This window comes from Natator depressus, chromosome 10 (genome assembly GCF_965152275.1).
Source record: "Natator depressus isolate rNatDep1 chromosome 10, rNatDep2.hap1, whole genome shotgun sequence".
NCBI lineage: Eukaryota > Metazoa > Chordata > Testudines > Cheloniidae > Natator > Natator depressus.
In genome coordinates this window covers 31,611,727-31,631,335 of record NC_134243.1, presented here as the reverse complement: position 1 = coordinate 31,631,335, position 19,609 = coordinate 31,611,727, and the positions used below count along the sequence as shown (strand labels likewise).

General features: G+C 49.2%; 1 protein-coding gene across 1 annotated transcript in view; it reads right to left on the bottom strand.

Moving 5' to 3' along the window:
* AXIN1 (axin 1) overlaps nt 1–18,528 on the bottom strand; it is a 188,892-nt gene extending 170,364 nt beyond the window's left edge. The window contains exon 1 of the mRNA XM_074965633.1: nt 18,456–18,528. The gene's annotated coding sequence lies outside the window, so the exon portion shown is untranslated. The remainder of the gene's footprint in view (nt 1–18,455) is intronic.
* Nucleotides 18,529–19,609: the final 1,081 nt, after the last annotated feature.

Here is a 19,609-nt window from a genome sequence, read left to right as displayed (position 1 = left end):
GGTAAGCATGCGAGGTTCTCTGGCCTGTGCTATCCGGAAGGCCAGGCTAGATGATCTGATGGTCACATCTGGCCCTAAGCTCTACAAATTTATTATGTACAATTCTGGCTTAAGGTCAGCACACCCAGCCCAAAGCAGTGGTGGGGGCAGGGCATGGAGCTACACGGACCTTGGCTGTGGTGGCTGGGGAAAGCCGGTGCCTGATGGCGTAGCTGAGAAGGGAGATGCTTGGATGGCTGGCAGCGATGGGGTGGGTGTTCATCAGCTGACTGCAGCAGATGTGCTTGTTTGCATGCACTGAGGGACGGTAAGGGCAGGGGTGAAAGTAAGCCGGTACGGGTCGGTTCGGTGTACCACTAAAAAGTGGCCGCTGGTACCGGCCCGTACTCAGCTGACTTTAAAGCGCTGCCGCAGCAGCACTTTAAGGACCCTGTTTAAAGCACCGCTGTGGCAGCCCTTTAACACTGTTGCCCCTTTTGCTCCCCCCCCAGGATTTAAAAAGGCCCAGGGCTCCAGCCACCGCTACCACAGCAGCGGCCAAAGCCCCGGGCCCTTTAAATTGCTGCTGGAGCCCCGGGCAGCACGGGCCGGGCAGCGCGGATGGGCTGGCTGGGGGATGCTGACCCTCAGCCCCGCCCATTCTGCCCGAGGCACCAGCCCCCATACCGGTAAGCGTTGAAGGTTAATGTCACCCCAGGTAAGGGGTGCTGGGCACAGAGATTGCAGCTGGAATGGGGGGAGGGGCTGCTGGAGGGACCGGGTGGTGGCTGGGGCCCGGGTTGGTGCTAATGTTGGGGTGTGTGGAGCGGCAGCTGCTTTAGTGCTGGTTTGGGTGTTGAGGGAGGCAGCATGGGGGTAGTGGCTGAGAGGGGCATCTTTGCTTGGGGCAATTGGTTGTAACTGGCTGTAGATGGGAGGGCAGAGAGCCTGGCACTAAATTGGGCCTCTCCCCTTGCCCTGTCCCCACTGCCACCCCTTGCCCTGCGGGTCCTTCCTGCCTGGGACCGAGCAGAGGGAGCAGTGAGAGAAGAGGTGACACAGCAATCCCTGCTGGCCAGCAGGTTCAACTGCCTGGCCTGCCCACTGCTCAGACAGGCGGTGAGGTTGCAGGTGGACTTCCACATCGGAGTGCCATGTGAGGTAGATGCTGGGCAGCACAGTGGGCTGGGGGTATGGAGAAGGCACAAGCTCCTGGCTCACACTTTTCTCCTCTCCAGGGCAGGGCTATATGGGGCCATGCAGGTAGCGGCCATGGAGGCAGCAGCAGAGACATGTCCTGCACAGGCAGCTTGCTGCTGGGGAGCAGCACCGGCAGGAGCCAGCCCTGCAGCAGCCTCTGCGGACAGCATCCGGAACTGCAGGCCAATGCCAATGGCATCCAGTGACTAGAATAGAACTGCAGCGTCCCGCAGGAATCCTGAGCTGCCAGGAGCTGCTCTTGAGATCGCCAGCTGCCAAGAGAGTGCTGCACTATTGTGGGACTCATGACGGTATCATGAGAGTTGCCAGTGGTAAGGCAGAGTTGCTGACATTCATAGAATCATAGAATATCAGGGTTGGAAGGGACCCCAGAAGGTCATCTAGTCCAACCCCCTGCTCGAAGCAGGACCAATTCCCAGTTAAATCATCCCAGCCAGGGCTTTGTCAAGCCTGACCTTAAAAACCTCTAAGGAAGGAGATTCTACCACCTCCCTAGGTAACGCATTCCAGTGTTTCACCACCCTCTTAGTGAAAAAGTTTTTCCTAATATCCAATCTAAACCTCCCCCATTGCAACTTGAGACCATTACTCCTCGTTCTGTCATCTGCTACCATTGAGAACAGTCTAGAGCCATCCTCTTTGGAACCCCCTTTCAGGTAGTTGAAAGCAGCTATCAAATCCCCCCTCATTCTTCTCTTCTGCAGACTAAACAATCCCAGCTCCCTCAGCCTCTCGTCATAAGTCATGTGCTCTAGACCCCTAATCATTTTTGTTGCCCTTCGCTGGACTCTCTCCAATTTATCCACATCCTTCTTGTAGTGTGGGGCCCAAAACTGGACACAGTACTCCAGATGAGGCCTCACCAGTGTCGAATAGAGGGGAACGATCACGTCCCTCGATCTGCTCGCTATGCCCCTACTTATACATCCCAAAATGCCATTGGCCTTCTTGGCAACAAGGGCACACTGTTGACTCATATCCAGCTTCTCGTCCACTGTCACCCCTAGGTCCTTTTCCGCAGAACTGCTGCCTAGCCATTCGGTCCCTAGTCTGTAGCGGTGCATTGGATTCTTCCATCCTAAGTGCAGGACCCTGCACTTATCCTTATTGAACCTCATCAGATTTCTTTTGGCCCAATCCTCCAATTTGTCTAGGTCCTTCTGTATCCTATCCCTCCCCTCCAGCGTATCTACCACTCCTCCCAGTTTAGTATCATCTGCAAATTTGCTGAGAGTGCAATCCACACCATCCTCCAGATCATTTATGAAGATATTGAACAAAACTGGCCCCAGGACCGACCCCTGGGGCACTCCACTTGACACTGGCTGCCAACTAGACATGGAGCCATTTATCACTACCCGTTGAGCCCGACAATCTAGCCAGCTTTCTACCCACCTTATAGTGCATTCATCTAGCCCATACTTCCTTAACTTGCTGACAAGAATACTGTGGGAGACAGTGTCAAAAGCTTTGCTAAAGTCAAGAAACAATACATCCACTGCTTTCCCTTCATCCACAGAACCAGTAATCTCATCATAAAAGGCGATTAGATTAGTCAGGCATGACCTTCCCTTGGTGAATCCATGCTGACTGTTCCTGATCACTTTCCTCTCATGTAAGTGCTTCAGGATTGATTCTTTGAGGACCTGCTCCATGATTTTTCCAGGGACTGAGGTGAGGCTGACTGGCCTGTAGTTCCCAGGATCCTCCTTCTTCCCTTTTTTAAAGATTGGCACTACATTAGCCTTTTTCCAGTCATCCGGGACTTCCCCCGTTCGCCACGAGTTTTCAAAGATAATGGCCAAGGGCTCTGCAATCACAGCCGCCAATTCCTTCAGCACTCTCGGATGTAACTCGTCCGGCCCCATGGACTTGTGCACATCCAGCTTTTCTAAATAGTCCCTAACCACCTCTATCTCCACAGAGGGCTGGCCATCTCTTCCCCATTCTGTGATGCCCAGCGCAGCAGTCTGGGAGCTGACCTTGTTAGTGAAAACAGAGGCAAAAAAAGCATTGAGTACATTAGCTTTTTCCACATCCTCTGTCACTAGGTTGCCTCCCTCATTCAGTAAGGGGCCCACACTTTCCTTGGCTTTCTTCTTGTTGCCAACATACCTGAAGAAACCCTTCTTGTTACTCTTGACATCTCTTGCTAGCTGCAGCTCCAGGTGCGATTTGGCCCTCCTGATATCTTTCCTACATGCCCGAGCAATATTTTTATACTCTTCCCTGGTCATATGTCCAACCTTCCACTTCTTGTAAGCTTCTTTTTTATGTTTAAGATCCGCTAGGATTTCACCATTAAGCCAAGCTGGTCGCTTGCCATGTTTACTATTCTTTCGACTCATCGGGATGGTTTGTCCCTGTAACCTCAACAGGGATTCCTTGAAATACAGCCAGCTCTCCTGGACTCCCTTCCCCTTCATGATAGTCCCCCAGGGGATCCTACCCATCCGTTCCCTGAGGGAGTCGAAGTCTGCTTTCCTGAAGTCCAGGGTCCGTATCCTGCTGCTTACCTTTCTTCCCTGCGTCAGGATCCTGAACTCAACCAACTCATGGTCACTGCCTCCCAGATTCCCATCCACTTTTGCTTCTCCCACTAATTCTACCCAGTTTGTGAGCAGCAGGTCAAGAAAAGCGCCCCCCCTAGTTGGCTCCCCTAGCACTTGCGCCAGAAAATTGTCCCCTACGCTTTCCAAAAACTTCCTGGATTGTCTATGCACCGCTGTATTGCTCTCCCAGCAGATATCAGGAAAATTAAAGTCACCCATGAGAATCAGGGCATGCGATCTAGTAGCTTCCGTGAGTTGCCGGAAGAAAGCCTCATCCACCTCATCCCCCTGGTCCGGTGGTCTATAGCAGACTCCCACCACTACATCACTCTTGTTGCACACACTTCTAAACTTAATCCAGAGACACTCAGGTTTTTCCACAGTTTCGTACCGGAGCTCTGAGCAGTCATACTGCTCCCTTACATACAGTGCTACTCCCCCACCTTTTCTGCCCTGCCTGTCCTTCCTGAACAGTTTATAACCATCCATGACTGTACTCCAGTCATGTGAGCTATCCCACCAAGTCTCTGTTATTCCAATCACGTCATAGTTCCTTGACATCACCAGGACCTCCAGTTCTCCCTGCTTGTTTCCAAGGCTTTGTGCATTTGTATATAAGCACTTGAGATAACCTGAGTCACTCAAGAGTAACTCACTACAGTTTCCTACCCACCCTCATCCACTGTGAGAATGGCTTGGTGATGTTCAGGCAGCAACGCTGTGCAACTGGCAACTGCACGGGGTGGCAGAGGGCATGTTCATAGCTGCCAGCTCCTTACAGCTGAAAGAGTGACATTCTTCATTGGTGACAAGACATCACTAATTCCTCCCCTTCCCCCCCAGGGCTCCTCCAGGCAGTGGGAGCAGAGGCAGGATCTTATTACTTGAACCCCAGAGAAGCTGGGGGAATAGTGAGGCTATAGTGGTGCATAAGGCCTTTTGTTCACACTTACCATCCAATGTTCGCCACTCTGGTTCCTATAGGGCCCCCCGGCCTGCTTTGTGTTCCCAGTCTCCCTGCTGTTGGCTCCTACAAATGGCACCCGGCCTCCCCTGCTCCTAATAAGGAGCCCTGTCTGTGATGTGGGTAGAAAATGCAGTGCTTCCCTTCTGATCACACACTCGCTCCAGGCTGAATCCTCTCCGAAGCCAGGCACTGCTGTGTGCTGAAACGCACACTTGCAAAGCTTTCTGTGCACTAGAACGCTTGCTACCACATTTGCAGCTGCAGTTTCTTGTTCAGCTAGACCAGCCATATCGTGCTGGGTTTCTCAAAAGCCAAAGCCACTCCCCTCCCCCACAGAGTGGCTCCAGCTGCAAACACACCTGCGGACAACATGCTTCTTGGCAAAAACCAGCATGCCCCTTTCTGTGTGCAGTAAAGGAGATGAAAGGGCCAGGGGAATCAATCATTCTCAAACTGCCCAAGGGCCAGAAATTTCTCTGCACTGTATCGATTCCCTTTTTAATGCTTAAACATTACAAGCAAGAGGTTTGCTCATCCCAGGGTATTGGTCTTGCACATTGGAGACTGCATTATCCTGGGGCCATTTGCTGTATCATTGATCTTAGTGTAACCCATACACCTCCTGGGTGAGGTGTTCTATCCCCTCTGGTGGCACAGAGACCACTTCGAGATTAATGAGGCTGCTACAGCCTTAACTAAGGGCCATGTGCCTTTTAGCTCATGCAGTAGAGACTCATACACTAAGCTCCAGAGGTCCCAGGTTCGAGCCCACCCGCTGATGACTGGGGTCTGTCAGTGTTACATTAGTACTGGTCACTATTCTCTGGCAGAATTACACCTGACGCCTAACTTAATCCCTTCCTTTAGACCCTTTCCCAGTGAGGACTCCCATGTCTCTCAGGCAAAAGCAACCTCTGCTAATGCAAGCACAAAAGTCTGGGCATCCTGAGCACAATTGAGATATACAAGGGGGAGACTGCACAGCTTGTCAAGAGGTTTCACTTCTGAAAGCAAATAGAGATGTTCAGAGGGGAAGTTACGAGCACCAGCCAGTTTAGGGGTCTTTGATATATATCAGCACTGGGCAGCTGTAGTATCAGACCCTAAACAGGCAGCCAATATTAAAGTCACACAGCCTTCTCTTTCTGCACTGGAGGGCAAATTCAATACAAACTCAAGCCAAACGCTTCATTGGAGACCGTCTTTGCCTCTTCCTCTTTCAACTTTAAGTGCTATAACCCAGATCAGAGGCAAAGAATAAAGCAAAAGTCTCACTGGCTCTTGCTGGAGGCAGCTGCCTTTCACAAATCAATACATCTGAGTGGGAGAACCTGCTTCACAGGATACTTTGGGGGTGTCACACTTAAAAAGGTAGACCTGTCAATATAAAAATAACCAATTGTAAAAACTGGAGTCTTCCCTCTCTGTCTCATTGAGAACTCCTGAAAGGATTCAGACAAAGAACTTTCAAAATCTCATTTCCTGTTCACTCAGAAAGCTGTTCCTTTGCTTTTACCCTTCAGAGGTATAGACAGTAATGTCAAACTGGTCAGTTTCCCTTTCTGTTTTTAGTCAGTTTCACAATCTAGGTCTCCAGCTCAAGCTTAGTTGTTATATGGCAGGAGGTTACTTACAGAAAAACAAAAACAAAAACCCAGACTATTTGCAGATAAATCTTTAAGCCACAGCTATTCTGGTTAGATTTCCTACCCTTTGAAACAAAAGCTAAATTTGTATTCTAAAATCAATGGACTTTTCCTTGATATTTTATTCTTTTCTCCTTGAAGTTTGCAATTAAAATCAGTGTTTCCTAAATGTATATTACAGCACCTGCTTACTAATTCATGTGAATGACATGGAGATCCCTTGTGAATTACTGAATTTTGCAAGTTAGTAAGCTCCTGATCCTGCAAACACTTAGAACGTATGTAACTTTATTCATATGAATAACCCCACTGAGTTAAATGCAGCTAGTCCTGTGAGTAAAATTAAGCATGTGTTTAAGTGTTTGCAGGATTAGGGTATAGGTGACAAAATGCCACAAGAGAAGGGACAGTGCATCCCAGAATGTACTTTCTTCAGTTAGACACTTGCAGTTTGTTTGAATTACATATAACATTACTCATTACACCCACAGTAAATACTGGGGAATGGTCAGGTTTTAAAGATAATGACATCTTCATGATTAATATAAGATCTCACTTCAGCATGTGCAGAGTGCAGCTTTGTGAAGGAACAGAAAGAGGCCACTGATTTTTTGGATGAATTATAGGGTAGGTCTACACTGCAACCAGAGGTGTGACTGCAGCATATGTAGCTTTGATCTAACTAGCTCCAACAACAATAGAGGGAAACGATGGCAGTGCAGACCATACAAGCCTGCCTGGAACCCTGGGTATATACTCAAGCAGTTAGCCCATGCTGTCAAGGCTTCAGCACTACTGTTACTCCAGCTAGCTAGATCAGAAGTAGCTTGGGTATGTCTACAACTGCTGCAGTCACACCTTATATTGCGGTGTACTGTGTCGACATCCTGAGTATGAGCAGGTCCGGTTTAAGACTAACTAAGGCTTGGATCCAACCTACCAAAGGCCCTACCAAACCCAAGTGCCCCCCTTTATATGCTAAGCCAACAAAAGTGACTGTATACATTTTCTGCCCAATTCTAATACATGTTAATTTCTGCCTTGGGGTGAAATTCACTCCTACAAAGCTCTATGAGCCACTCAAGGCCCACTTAAGGCTTATTTTTAGGATTTAAGTGGGACATAAGTGGTGTGTGGGCACTGCGCTGTCAGTTTCACCTGTGGTGAATACTAATGATCAGCCAACAAGCGTTTCACATCACTGTCCTAGTTTAACTTGCCTTAAGATTGCATCCAAGCATCCTGACCCTGTGCACATAGTGAACACATGCAAAGCCTATGTGTGTCAGGAGATTACTGTAGCTAGGTTATAAAACTGTATGCAAACATCTACCTGAGTTTGAACATGAATTTTCTTGGCAAGTATTTGCATCCCTTCCAGGTTTGCTTTCCAGATCCATCCAGCCACTCAAGCCTCACTGGCACAAAGACTCCAGAGACGTAAATGAAGCTTGAGGGCTGACATATACTGCAAGTGAGTCTCGATGCATATATTTGATTGTAATACTAGCAATTCATGCTGTGCTGGGTAGTTGCACAAATCATGCAGTCGGGGAAGAGCGAAAATACCATCTTTCTCTGGATCCAAACTTTGTGGGTTCATGGACCTCCCCTCAGCCCAAGCCCTGGTCTGTGGATCCTGTTTTAACTGCTCCCTGAGTATGAGGATTAATGAAGTGTGGGTTAATGAGGTACTGCTCTAGGATTAGATTGATAGCGGAATATAAAAACAGGTTTATGACAGAAATGCCCATTTACTCTTAATTACAGAGATGCTACATTTGACTATACAAACAAATGTAATGTGACATTGCAGGCTCTGGGACTTTCATTCTGATGTGCATCGCAGCATCACTAGATGGTGCTGTGGAGTAGTTTTGCTCAGATGCAACCTTTGGTAATAGTTTAAAGGGAATTTTCAGGTCAAATTTGGTCCCAAATGTAGGTTTTATAAATAATAAAAAAAATTTAAAAGCCTGTCAGACTTTCATGCTATTGTAAAAGAAGTCTAATTGTAACAGCTATTTTAAACTAACACTGCCTGGCAGCATCTGCAACCCAGTATTGCTGCACTGTGCTAGCTCATAAGAATGTGAAGTTGACTAGAAACTGACTAAAAACCGTGAAACTGACCTGTCAATTTTCATTTTCCAAGCCTAAAGAAATGAACCCTGAACTTTGCACATTTCAGCTACAAAACTGTAGTGCCTTGGGGTTGGGTGATGCTTTTATTGCTTGTACATTAAAAAAATAATGGGGGGGGGGGAGAGAAGGGAAGAGAAGAGATTGAATCTAATGACTCAGTTCAGATATCCTGAGAGTATAAAGCCAGAAGGGACCATTAAATCATCTAGTCTGACCTCCTGTATACCACAGGGCCCTTGCATTTCACCCAGTTATGCCCACTATTGTATTGACCCCAACTGTAATAAATGAAAGGGGGTGTGGCGAGCTCCCTTTCATGGACACCCAGCCAGCCAGCCAGCTATAAAATCCTCTTAGTAAGCTCTTCTCTACTTGCTTTACCTGTAAAGGGTTAAAAAGTCCATAGGTAAAAGGAAGAGAGTGGGCACCTGCCAAGAGCCAATGAGAAGGCTAGAACTTTTTTAAAATTGTGAAAGAACTTCCCCTTTGTCTGTCTGTGTTCTCCTAGAGAGCAGAGACAGGGCTGTAAGAGCTTGGGCCAGGTATGAAAAATCATCAGATCATACCTAGAAACTACTCGTGTTTATCTAAAGCATATTTTCCAGAAATGCATCTGGTCTTGATGTGATCACGTAATGGAAAATTCACTGCTTCCCCTGGTAGTTTGTTCTTGGGGTTAATCACTTGCACCATTTAAAAATTGTGCCTAATTTCTAACTTGAATTTATTTGGCTTTATCTTCCAGCCATTGGTTCTTGTTCTGCCTTTCTCCAGACAGAGGAGCCCTTTTGTACCTGGTATTTTCTCCCAATGAAGGTACTTATCACTTTAATCAAGTCACCTCTCAATCTCTGGTTTGATAAACTCAACAGATCACTCAAGAGCCAGGGTTGTTCAATAGGCAGACTGCGGGCCAAAGCCGGACTGCCAGATGCTTTTGAACAGACCCTGAAATCTTTTTATTTACTTATTATCATCATCGTTATGTTTTATGTTATTTCCTCTGGAGTCTGGACCTTGACTACACCTAAACCAAGAAATGTGGACCTTTACAAAGAATAATTAGTTACCCCTGCTCTAGGACATTTTCGCCAGTTCTTGAATCATTTTTTGTGGCTCTTTTCTGCATGTCTCCCATTTTTCAACATTCTTTTTAAAAGGTTGATGTCAGAACTGGATACACTATTCCAGTATTGGTCTCAGAATGCTGTACACAGAGGTAAAAATCACCTCCTTACTCCCCGCTTTAGCCATCCAAGGATCGTATTAACCCTTTTCACCACAGCATCGCACTGGGAGCTCATGTTCAGTTGCTTGTCCCAGCTGAGCACTAAATCCTTTTCAGAGTCAATGCTTCCAGGATGCAGCCCCCAATTCTGTAGACCTGGCCTGTATTCTTTGCTCCTAAATGTATAACTTTGCATTTGTTGGTATTAAAACACGTTTGTTTGAATGGGCCCAGGTAACCAATTGATCCCAATTGCTCTCTCTGACTGCCTTGTCCTCCCATCATTATATTTATCATTTTGCCAGTCTTCATGCCATCTGCAAATTTTATATTTACTTCCAGATCATGAATAAAAGTTTTGAATGGCATAGGGTCTACTACTGATCCCTGCAGAACCCCACTAGAAACATCTCCATTCCATGATGATTCCCACTGATAACTAGTTTGAGATCATTGTTAGCCAGTTTAGCCATTTAACATGCACTTAACGGATATTGTACAGTGCTAAATTATTCAGAATGTTGTGCACTGCTAAGTCAAATGCCTCACCAAAAAACTATGTCCATTACATCTCTTCAGTTACCTTTCATTAACCAAACTGGTAATCTCACCAAAGAATGAAATCAAGTTCGTTTGACAAGACTTATTTTTCATAAAACCACATTGATTCGCATTAATGATATTACTATTCTTCATTGATTGAATCCCATATGAGCTTTTCCATTGTTTTGCCTGAGATTTGTGAGCCTAACTAGCCTATAGTTACCAGGTCATCCTGCTATCTTTCTGAATATTGGCACAGCATGAGCACTCTTCCTGTCTTCTGGAATTCCAAGATTTATTAAACCTTAACATCAGTGGGCTAGAGATCTCCACAGCCAACTCTTTTAGGGCTCTTGGGTGCAAGTTATCTGGTCCTGCAGATTTAAAAATGTTTAGTCCTAGCAGACGTTGTCTAGCACCCTCCTGTTGCTAATGGACTGGAAAGTACGTAGTCATTCTCATGTGATACATGATCCTGCTTCTTTCTAAATACAGAGCAGAAATATTTATTGTACACGTCCACCTTTTCTGCATCATTAACAATTTTACCATTTCCATTTAGTAATAGACCTAGGCCACTGCTAGGATTTCTTAGGTTCCTGATATACATTAAAAAACCCTTCTTATTCATAGATTCCAAGGCCAGAAGGGATGACTGTGATAATTTAGTCTGACCTCCTGTACAGCACAGGCTGGAGAACTTCCTCAAAATAATTCTTAGAGCAAATCTTTGGAAAAATATCCAGTCTCGATTTAAAAATTTCAGGTGACAGAATCCACCACCACCACCGATAAATTGTTCCAATGATTAATTACTCTCACTGTTTAAAAAAAGTACGCTTTATTTCCAGTCTGAATTTGTCTGTCTTCAACTTCCAGCCATTGGATCATCTCTGCTAGATAAAGGAGTCTATTACATATTTGTTCCTCATGTACATACTTACAGACTGTAATTAAGTCACTTCTTAACCTTCTCATTGTTAAGCTAAATAGACTGATCTCCTTGAGTCTACCACTATAAGGCAGACTTTCTAATCCTTTAATCATTCTCATGGCTCTTCTCTGAGCCCTCTCCAGTTTATTAACAACTGGAATTGTGGACACCAGCACTGGATGCAGTATTCCAGGAGCAGTTGCACCAGTGCCACATACAGTGGTAAAATAACCTCTCTGCTCCTACCCAAGATTCCCCTGTTTATGCATCAAAGGTTCACATTAGCCCTTTTGGCCATAGGGCCGCAATGGGAGCTCATGTTCAGCTGATTAATCCACCATGATCCGCAAATCTTTTCCAGAGTCACTGCTTCCCAGGATAGCATCTCCCATCCTGTAAGTAGGGCTCCATTTTTTGTTCTTATATGTATACATTTAGCCATATTAAAATGCATATTGCTCTCTAGTCCTTGTAATTATTTACCACTCCCAATTTTTGGGTCATCTGCAAACTTTATCAGTGATTGTAATGGGGGAACTCACCTCTCATGAGTGCCTCCTATCAGCTGGGTGTGGTGCTGCAATCTTTTTTCCCCTATTCCTGGCACCCCCTGTAGGTTGCCAACCTCACTAGGTAGGTCTTTGGTGGCTCAGTCCTCCAGCCAAGTCACACAGTCAAAATGAATGAATCCCTTCTAGGGTATCAAAGAGTTCAACAAACTGTCAGCCCTCACCAGGATCTTCAGCCCCATCTCTGGGCCATTTAAATCCTACCCTTCACTCAGGCTTCTAAACAAGCCTTGTCCCCTTCTTGGAGCTTAGGCCACTTCATCAGTGGCAGAACCCAGGCCCACCCACTACTCCAGGTCCAACCCCAGGACCCTACATACAGCAGCCACATACCACTGCCTCCAGTTCACAGCTGCTAATCCCTGAGGCTTTTCCCAAGGCCCCATCTTCCCTTCACCCTAACCTCAGGACTGAAGTTCTCAGATCCTGATCCTGATCCTGATCCTGATCCTGATCCTCTTCCTCATTATGTGCAAAATACCACTAGAACCCATCCTTTGGCACTCTCACACTCCTGTGAGCAGCCAAGAGTCCCCATCCCTGCTGCTCTGACCCCAGCCAGGCTCAGTCCCTACAGCTCCTTTTATCTGAGCCTACTGTGTTCTGATTGGCTGCTTCTGTGTAGCCTTTCTAGGCAGGCCTGGAGGACTCATCTTCACTGCTACTTTCCGGGACAGGGTGTGGTAAGACCATAGAGCCTCCAGCAGGGGGCCACAAAGACCCAGGTACACCACATCACGTTGATTATTTGAGTTATCTTTCAGGTCTTTGATAAAAATATTAAATAGTGTAAGGCCAAGAACTGATCCCTGCAGGACCTCACTGAAAACACACCCACTCCATGATAATTCTTCATTTACAATTAATTTTTGAGACCTATCAATTAGCCATCTTTTAATCCATTTATTATAGGCCGTGTGACTTCTGTACCTTTCTAGTATTTTTAATCAAAATGTTGTGCAGTATCAAGTTAAATGCCTTACAAAAGTCTTAAATTTATTACATCAACTCTATTATCTTTATTAATCAAACTTGTCATTTCATTACAAAAAAAGATAGCAAGCTGTAGTTCTGCTAGCTCCTTGGCCACCGCGTTTCAACAGACCTCAGGTGGTGGCCAGGATGTGACAGCTGGCTGAGAACACACAGGCCTCAGTTCGAGATCTGTGACATCAGTCTGTTCCCCTCATGTGGCACCTGGGATCAGCTGGGCAAAGCAATTCCATTTGGGATATTCTGATGCCAAATGTGGAGGCATTGGCTGAAAGGGCGGGGCCGGGGGTCAGCTGCTATGAGGTCTCTCGGGGGTAGGGGGTGCGCTCCAGCGTCAGGTAGGAGAGTCTACTTTGTGGCTTGCCCTGCCTGGACGTTCTGTAGCTGCGGCCCCTGCAGCAGTGGGATCTGTGCCACTCCAAGCCAGCAGGTGTGTGCTGTGCCAGGTACAGTGCCACCTCCCTGACAGCAAATAAAAGTCCCACCAGATACCCCATCCAGACAAGCAGCAGGCTAGCCCCAGTCACCTTCCACATGATGGCTGTTGATGAAAACACAGGACAGAGCAAAGGGAGCCCAGGGCTCTGTTCTCAGCTCTGAATGATCTTGGGCAAGTGACTCAACCTCCCTGTGCCTCAGTTTCCCCATCGGTAGTATGGGAACAATGATAGTTCTTCCCTTATGGGAGTGACGAGGCTCAGCCTGTGGTGTTGGGAGGCAGGCTCTCTAGCTTCAGATCCTGAACACCAACCTGAGCCACAACTTCAAACACCGTCTACACAGCTAGTTCTGAGTGCTAGCACTAGCTGGAGTCTGCTGCCTCAGGCTGGGAGGCTCGTTGTCGCGGGCTGCATAGACACACCCTAAAGGGCAGAGCTCCCGAATTCAAGAAAAGGCTCTGGTCCCACATTCACTGCAGAGGGACAAGCCAGTTCCGGCCCATCAAAGAAGGGAAGAGATGCCTGCCCCATGTCTCAGTGAAGCCAGCCACTCACGCTGTGGCAGTGGGAATGAAAAGGCCACCTTCAAACTCTCCCAGACAGAGACACCTCTCTGCCACCACTCTAGCCAGTCAACTGTCAACACTCCCCGCCCCCTCTGAATTCTAGCCACAGCTGATGAGAGATTGTCACACGCCAGGCATTCCAGCCAATCAGTGACAATGCGATGCTGCACCCCTCAGCAGACATTATTAATTCAGTTAAAATGAAAATATGAAAACTTAATAACTAGAAAATACGTGACTCCTTGTTCTAGATGGACAGCCCCGAGTCCCCGCCCTTCACTCAGACAGTAGGCAGCCATCATTGCCAGGCAAGACAGAAATCACACACCAATGAGGGGACAGCGAGAGGCAGCAGAACACTGGCCAAAGGAACCACTCTCCCATGACACAGTTAGCCTGTGGAACCCACAGCCACTAGGGAACATGGAGGCCAAGAGTTGAGGATTCAGACGGGCACTGGACATTTCAAAGGGCATCAAGACCACCTTGAGTTCTATCAGAGAGGATGAAAACACACTTGGAAAAGGCCATAACCCTGCTGTCCTGGGCACAAGCCACTCACTGGCTGATAAGGGTTCAGGGGAAACTTCCTCTCTGCCCCGTTACACCATTATGGGCTTGCTAAGCTTCCAGCTCCCCTGATATAGCTAGCAATGAGCACGGCCAGGGACAAGACTGGGCAAGCAGGGTGCTGCCCTGTTCCAGGATGGTGATTCCTGTGGCCCTGAGTGAGAGGGACACTTGGTGACCTTCGTATTGGAATGGGCACTACAAAGCCATGACAGAACAAAGCAGACCCCAACCACCCCTGCCGCCGCCCAGCTCCTCCCTACCACCCAGCCCTTTGCCAGCATGATGCATTGCTCTGGTTAGGGCTTGTTAGATATGCCCCTCTCTTTAATGCACTAGCTTGCCTAGAGAAGAGCAGAAACAGAACCGGACCTGGGGATGGAAACAGAGTGTGGCGACCTGCTGCAGAGGCAGAGCTGAGGGGTAGGGGATCTGCCAGAGCAGGGAGGGTGAAAGGGTCTGAGATCCTGTCCTTTGAAAGAGGACATCTGGGATGGCCTGTGAGGTCTGCCTCACAATACGAAAGCCAGTAGCAAAGGCCACACATTCGTAATAAGTACAAAGGAACAGTAGCTACGATGTGGAACTGGCTGCTCCAGGATGGGACTGAGGCTGATCTGGATTCGGAAAGCACCTGGCCTTTCTACAGGTGTCTCAGGACACCTGTATATTTACAGTGTCTCTCACATGAGCTGTACCCCAGAACTCTTCTCAGAGCATGGCAGGGCGGACCTTAGTGACAACAAACGGGGCGGGAGGAGATATGGACCAGAGGGGGCAAATGTGGAGAGAGGGCAGGAGCTGAAGAAGGGACAACTCCTACACCACTAGTGAGAGATCTCATAGCGGATCAGAGGGGAGCTAGTGCTGGTTGAATGGGGGAGCACACATGAAGTGGTGCTAGGTCTTAAAAATGGTGCCTCCCATGCGGTGTGGCCTCACAGACAGTGTGTGTGTGAGGTCACACCACGTGGGGGAGGAGCACCATTTGAAGAGTGCGCTGCTCCACCCCCACCAGTGTGACCTTGCTATCTAGTTTAATATGGAAGAGTGGCCTGCCTAGGCTGGGGTCAGAAGTGAGGCGCACCAGCAGAGCTGTGTGTGGGGTATAGGGTGATCAGTGTGAAAAATCGGGACAGCGGGTGGGGTGGGGGGTAATAGAAGCCTACATAAGAAAAAGACCCCAAAATAGGGACTGTCCCTATAAAATTGGGACATCTGGTCACCCTAGTGTGGAGCTCAGGGCTGGGACAGCAGGGGGCTGTGGGTCGGGAGTGAGGGGCATCTGCAGAGCTGTGTGAGGACCCTGCACGAGCACAGCAGGGGTTGTGCTTGCACCAGAGGCAGGTGTGCTAATAACACTCCAGTATATAAGGACCTTTGCACAACAGCTGCCCCACAAGGCCATGGTGTAGCAGTGCCGCGGCACATTTGTGGTCGCAAACCCCACGTCCTGAGCGTGGCCAGGAGCTAGCAGCTGCTGAGTGAATGAAATGCCAGGCGGAGAAAGCCCTTGCTGAAAGCACAGCATCTTCTGTGATCCATGTTTATTGTTTTTATGGGCAATTTCTTCCAAAAGGGCTTTAGGGGTATCACTGGCCACCCCCCAGGACCTGGATGACATTTCTCTAATTACAGCCTGTGCGTTTCATGGGGTGGCCGTTTCACACTCTCCCCAACCTGTTTGCCAGACCATAAAGCTCCAGAGTTTTCTCTTTCATGTCAAATTGGGCAGATTCAGCAGCTGGTCCCTTTCTTGTGAACAGGTTCAGTTTTGACACGGAAGTTTCCAATGAAAACGTGTTTCATCAGAACATTCCCAACCTGCCTTGCTCACAGCCCACCCCCAAGGCAGACGGGGAACCGAGGCTCTGAGAGGTGCCACTAATGTTGGGTGCCCAGTCTTAGGTCTGCATAAGGGGGCCCACTCACTGCTAGGGCACCTCCTCCTGGCTGCTGCAGGGATTAGCTCCACCTGGTCTGGCAGCCCCTTCTGTCCGCTCTCTCTTGGGGACTCAGCGCACCCCCTCATTGTGACTTGGCCCTCCAGCCAGGTCACTATGTGTGCTTCCTCCTTCCCCTGCAGGATGAACCATCCCAGGCTGTCTCCAATTGCACTGCCCTGACTGTGCCACTTCCCCAGTGGCTGGATGCGGAACTCAGCCCCCCACCCCCCTCTGCATTCCAGCCCAGGGACCCTGTAACCAGAGGCTGAGGTCTGCACTGTCCCAAACCTTGCTGCTCTTTCCCTGGACTGCTTCCTACACTGCCTCTCTCAGGCTCCTTCTCCACCCTCCTGCGGGCATGCCCTTCCCCCCGGGCCACACCCCCTGCTCTCCCTAGCCCCAGAGAGAGGGACTGCAGCCCTCCTCCATGCAGCCCCCTTCTGCCCTCAGCTACCTGGATTTCTACCAGCCCCACCTGTTCCTGGCTTCACGCTTTACTCAGTCCTCCTTGCTCCCTGGCTCCTCCTCCAGGTGCAACCTCGGCAGTTCACTGGCCCACCCAGCAACCTTAACTCCTCTGTCTGATGGCAGGTGAACATACCCTCACAGTCTGGTTTCTTAGAGATGCTGGGCATCTGAGGCTCCCAGTGAGTTCAGTTGCAGGCTTAAGTGTTCAGCATGTCTGAAAATCAGACCCCAGGTGTCTTCATTTGGGCACTATAGAAATTAGTGGCCACCTCTGAAGTCATTGGTTTAATCACAGAAGAGACCAGTGGCAGAGTCAGAACCCAGGTTTCCTGGGTCCCCACCCACTCTAGTGACTTAACCAGGAAACTGTCCTCTCTTATCCTTTGTGGCCCTGCCTCAGTCCCACGTTTCAATTTCCGCAGTGAATGAGGCTGGAGTCCTGCAGGCAGCAGCCTCAGTCCCTACTGAGCCCTGATTCACTGGGCCATCTGCTGGCTGCTGAAGGTACAAAGAATAGTGCATAGTGTGTCCTGTGCACGGCACGAGACAGAGTCCTGAGCAAAACCGGCACGTTAGGCTGGGGCATAATGGCCAGGCACCAGGGGCCTGAATTAGGTTTGTGGGCCACAATTACTGTCATTTCTTAACATTTGAGTGCTTGGCTTTGCAGCCTTAACAATGTGTCTTTCAACAGAGTTTTTATTAAGAATTTTCTAGGTGTTTTTCAAAAGAAAACTGAAAACTGCCAGATGGTTCCTGCTCTTGGAGAAGAGTGCAAAGGAATCGCTACACTGCAAATGGACATGTCACTGTAGCAAGGCTAGGTGCATTCACACAAGCTTTAATCTAGGTAGTGCGGGTACTAATAGCAGCGAAGGTGTGGCGGCATGGATGCCAGGGCGGGCTAGCTGCCTGAGAACACGCCTGCTGGGGACCTTGTGGGTTGCTAGCCCACCCTGAAGTCTGTGCCACCCTGTCAGTGCTCCTTTTATTATGCACACTACCTAGACTGGCACGAGTGGGTGCCAATCCACAGCCCCTGCTGCAGTTATACCATACATTGTGGTTTAGTTGGCCTCCACCAGGTTTGGCCCTGGCCACTCCTCCTTTGTGAAAGGCCAGAGCAATTCCCCACAGCCAGCCTGCTGAGCTGCATAGCCGTGGTGGGTGCCAAGCGTCACTGGCTGTTGGGGCGGGCTGGGGCCCCCTTTATTGCACTGGGATAATGGGGCCTGTTCGGCCGCAAGCCTCATTTTCAGTTTTCTGAGCATGTTTCTAGGCTGGGAACAGCCAGTGGGTTCTCCTCCCATCCTGCCTCCATCTGTCCGGGCTCTCACACACTCTGCTGGAAGCAGCATCCTGAGCATGGTGGGCACTGAATGGCGCTGCCAGAGTAATAAGGCCAGAGCCTGCATGTAAAATCCCCGACACCCCTCCCGGCTCCATTTCCCTGGCCATCACAGTTGTTGCAGCCAGTCCTGTGCTGCTCACATTGCAAAGGCACTGGACTTATGGGGTGGGAAGGAACACACTGCCTGAAGGAGCACATGCCCACGCCGACCAAATCATCACACACCTTCTTGGCTGCTGCCACCTGCAGGTGGCCATGCTGTCAGAGCAGCCAGCTACCATTAAAGGCAGGAATCCAGGCCTGCTTCTGTGACGGCCCGGGCCTTCTCTCCACCCACCTTACAGCCTTTGGGGCAGGCCTGCCCTCTGCATGCCAGCTCCACCAGGGTCCTGCAGCTTCCTGCCACATCCCTGGATTGTAACATCTGCCTCTCATCTCGGCGAGTGGGGGCGTGGGATTCTGTCCTTTTGCTTCCCAGTGCTGCTGCTCTGTAAAGAGAAGAGGTGCAGGCTGTTAGATCTCTGAGAGCCTGCGACACTCTGCAGAGAGGGGGACTCAGCGCACAAACTGCAACCCCCCAACTTCAGGGAAGTTCACATCCGGGGCTGTTTTGGCCCCAGACAAGCCCCATGTTATCACCCTTCCGTTCAATCTCTCCCCAGCCCTTTAAACATGTTCCCTTCTTTGGCTGCTCCAGATGGTTGGTTGCAGAGCGTAGCACTGAATTAGGCCAGGCAGTGCTAGCTCCTGCACAGTGGCCCAAGGAGCACTGGCTGATCACCGGTGCTTGGCTGCATTAAAAGATGCTAAACTTACCTGAAATACCCTCCCAGCCTCCTTAGCCCCCATGCACAGGTCCAATGATTGCCAAAGGGATGTCACTGGACAGCCAATGGGAGAGGAGGTAGGAATGTGTGACAGCCAATAGGAAGGAATGGAGAGCGGGGGGTCTGCATGATAGCCAATGAGAGCGGAAGTGGGTCCGCATGATAGCCAATGAGCAAGCAAGGGCCTGATCATGTGAATTGCTGAGTGCCCTGCAAGACTGCTGAGAGCTCTCAGCTCTCCTCAGGCTCAGTTCCCTAACGTAATTAATCCTGCACATGTGGAATCTCCTGCACCTCAGAGAAGACACTCTGGGGTCATTTCTTAGAGATGTATGTGCCTCACTCCCCAGCACCCTCCTTGGAGTTATCCCCCAGAGCGGCCGGACTCGCTGGACCACACTCAAACCACTGGTGTCAGGGAGCCCTTTGAAGGCAAATTATGTGCCACAGAAGACGCCGATCTAAGAAGAAGTGTGCTGGAATCAGTCTTCTCTCTCCAGTCAATTACTTGGCTCTGGGGACCGCTACTGCAGGGTCACAGTGACTCACAATGGGGGTTCCTGTGGCCTCCACACTGGCCCTGAGGCCCTAGTGACACTGAGCCTGACCCTTACCCCACACCCTGGGTAGACCAGCTGACCATGTGGGAATTGTATTGCAGATG